Raw genomic sequence first — 3,772 nt, forward strand, 5'->3', positions numbered from 1 at the left:
TGGCTGCTCCCTTTGTGCAGGTCTGAGCATGGAGGATGGGGCAGTCAGTGGAGATACAGCTGAGCCATGGGCAAGATGGGTCATGCACTTTGTGGGGCCGGGATCCTACAGCCAGCCTGGGGAGGTGCAGCATGTGTTAACCAGAGCACACAGAAACCCATCCTAGCAAATGCCTTCACCATCCCAAACTTGGACGACCACTTGGGTGCTCATGTCCTGAGGAGTGGGGGAAAGATGACGCAGCCAGCTGGCAGGATGCTGATGTGCTTCATCTGGTTGCAACCAGGGAAATTTCGGTGCTCGTTAATTGCGGCATCTCCCAGGACTGTGTGAGAGGACAAAATAGTCCCAGGCGCAGAAGATGGAGCTGGAAACTTGGCATTTGGTCCTTCCCTGCTTTCCAAAGCACCCTTTCATTATGACTGTGCTGGCAGATTCAATCCTGGTTTTTCCCAGGGGAATTCATTTCGGCTCATTTCCATATTTCCTACGGAAGGAGCATTTTCCATTTTTAAGTGGACTTGATTGAAGGGAAGGGAAGGAAAGGTTGCACAAAAGAGTTAACAGCAGAAAAATGGAGCAAACTCATTCTTTTCTCAATCTCGGGGAGGAGAAAAAGCAAAAATTCTGTCCCAAGTACACTTTTTTTCCCTGCACCCCAGTTTGGTCTACAATTGGACTAAAAGTTTATTGCTCACTGTGCAATGCAGTGCTGTGGGCTGGGACTTGGGATGGGGAACGCTCGTCCCATGCGGCATACAGACACCATGGCAGGGCACCCTTGCCATCTGCATGGCTCTCTGTAGGGATGCCAGCTCCACACAGGTAGATGGAGGGGGTCCCCCACTCCTGGAGGACTTGGTGTGGCAGAGCCCTAGGGATCAGTTTCCCTGGCCTCATTTGAAGAAGGGAAAGGGGACATGCTTCACAGTCATGTGTTCCTAGATTTCGGGACACGATGGCATGCCGCTAGGCCCAATGATTGCAACACTTCTGGGGTCAGCCTGCAAACTGCTGCTGAACTATCAGCTGGATTTTTGCAAAACTAGTCCATACTTTTCCAAGGAAACAGCCGTTCAATGCCCTGGGGACACTGCTGGCTGCTGGCCCTGGTTTAGCACCACAGACCTGGAAAAGGCGATGCTTTAAAATGCTTTTGAGGCTGGACGTGGATCCAAGCCCACGGTCTGGTTGGATGGCAGTGAGGATGCACCTGGGACATCACACCTCATAACAGCCCCTGGGGCTGGCGTGTGGGTGCTGGGCAGGGAGCAGGGTCCCTGGTGGGGTGGGGGGAGCCCTGCCTCGCCGGCTCCCCGTGCCAGGGTGCACAGGGTCTGACAGACTGCAGCTGCGTGAAGCCATATACGGTCAGCAGGCGCCTTGCACAAGCCATACCATTATCATTAAGTCTTTGCTGGCGCGGCTGACTGTCCTCCAGCTTGCGAGGCTCTGTGGAGTGGCTGGGCTGTTCCTGATATGGATGTGCTTTTCCCTTCCTGTAAGGAGCGGGGATATCAGCTCTTCTGCTGCTGGGGGTAATTGTCTGGGAGGGAAGGGGTGAAAGGAAGAGATAAAGCAAAGAGGAAATATCTCTGGTGTGCAGATTCACAGGATGCCTCTGCTGAGCTGATGCATGAAGACAGGTCCCTTCCCAGCACCCCCTTCCTGGGACCCTCTGTCTGTTTCTCAAAACCCCAGGTAAGGTCCCTTGTGGGAGCCCCGAGGAGGTGTGCTGGAGAGGCAAATCAGGTCTGACCCTCCGTGAATTGTCATGCATCAGGATTTGTCCCTGGACACACTTGTTCTCTTGGAGAGCATTTTCGGTAGGTTTAAGATGCCTTGAAAATTTGCCTTTCACTGTCCTCATCTCCTGGTGTCACCAGCACAGCTCTTCAAAGCCCACCCGTCTCTGTGCTGGGTGGTTATTTACACCAGCCAGGTTCATGCTGGTATTAAAGTTTTTCAGCAGGGGGGAAAAGGAATGTTTTCTTCAGCACAACAAACACCTGGCTCTTTTGGGGCTGTGGTATCTCTTTCCACCCACAACGTACACAGAGTTTTGTTTCACATTTTTTTGTCACCTCCAATGCGGCCCAGCCTGCCTCCAAGAAGGAGGCCTGCTGGTTGGGTTACCCTTCAGCCAAAGCCTATGGCACCCGAAGGCCTGGAGGAGCTGCAGGGACAGCGTGCAGGGATGCCCAGCAGCAGTCCTGCCCCTCCTTGAGACCACCAGTTTCTCCTCATTCCTTTGTTTTAACATCAGCTTCCACAGATGCACCTAAATTTCTGTTGGTATGAAAAACAGTGTCTGTTATGCTGTTCTGTTTACAAGGTTTCAGTTCAGCACTGTCTGGGTTTTTTTGCCACTGAGTTTGGATGTTGTTTATCCAGAGTCATTATTTAATGCATCTGCCTCAATGGTATGGACAGGCTCCTCCACTGATGTAACGTAGTGAGTGGAGCTACAGCTTTTTTTTTTTTTTCCAGTTGTCTCAACTTGAGACAACTTCCTACAGCCAAGCCTACAATGTTTTCTCCAGATCATTCATACAAAGATGCTGGCAGAGTAGTGGTGCGTGAAAGGCAAGGTGATGGAGGTAGCAGCCAGTCCTGTGTGGCCCCAAGAAGCAGCACATCAGGTGTCCTGCTGCCTTCATGCAACCAACTTGTGTGCGAACCATTTGTACTGGCTGGGTTTGCGCTGTCATCTCTGTGCCCCTTGGAGCTGTCCTGGTCCTCTGGGCTTCCACAGGATGCTCTGCCTGGCCCAGACCAAGCCTTTCTCTGGGTATCATTTCAGCTTTCAAAGGCAAGGTGCCTCCTTGGCCTGGACAACCCATCAATTTGCTATTTAATGACAGCCTTTAGTTCCCTCCCGTACTTATCGGAGCAGGTTACAGCTGTGCTGTAGCAGGATCAGCCTTCAGGCATTTCACCTCTCTCCCCCATAGCAAGTAATGCTCCCACTGTGATGAGGGGTTTGGCAGTACCTGCTTCTGGGTCCAAGTTCAGCAGCATGGGACTTGTCTCCAGTGCCGGTCATGGAGAGCAGATAGTTTACAACAACTTGGGGGGCCTTGCTGTGGGGGTCCATCTCCCCCCTGCTGCAGGTCCTCAGGCTCTCCTGCCATCCTACGGGGTGGGAAGATGGTCATCTCCAGGCACCCCTAATGGTGTGGGCTCCTGCTGCTACCTTCTGGGCTTGATAGCTTTGATCCCATCCCCACTACCTGCCCTGAGTGTGGCTCAGGGGGCTGTTCCCAGTCTGTGGGGGTCCCTGAGGGGTCTGACTGGGTTGAGTAGAATGCCCTGAAAGTCAGGGAGGAAGGTGAGGTGCCTCCATGGTGGCCCCCATCCCTGGGTGGCTGTGGGACAGCTCCACCTCTGCCTTGTGGTGGTGACTCTCCTAGCTAGCAGGACAAGACAGGCAAGCTCTCATGCAGGTGAGGATGTGATGGGAATGCCTGTCCTTCTGCCCTAGCTTTCTCAGCCCAGGAACCAGGAGGAAGCAGTCTGGCAACTGCCCCAAATGCCCCACTCCACAGAGCAGTCTGTCCCCCAAGGCGGGGGCTGATTCTGGGCAATGGCCACACCAGAGGTCCCTGTGTGAGGCTTGTGGAGTTCCCAGGCACCAGTGGCCAGGGTGCCATCAAAGGTACAGAAAAAGGGTAAGGAGAAATGCCTCATTCATTTCTGACTCACAGCTGACAGCCCCTGATCCCTCCCTCTGTCCTCGGGCTAGAGAAGTCTCCTCCTCACCCTTACCCTC

This window comes from Chroicocephalus ridibundus, chromosome 7 (assembly GCF_963924245.1).
Source record: "Chroicocephalus ridibundus chromosome 7, bChrRid1.1, whole genome shotgun sequence".
Taxonomy (NCBI): Eukaryota; Metazoa; Chordata; class Aves; order Charadriiformes; family Laridae; genus Chroicocephalus; species Chroicocephalus ridibundus.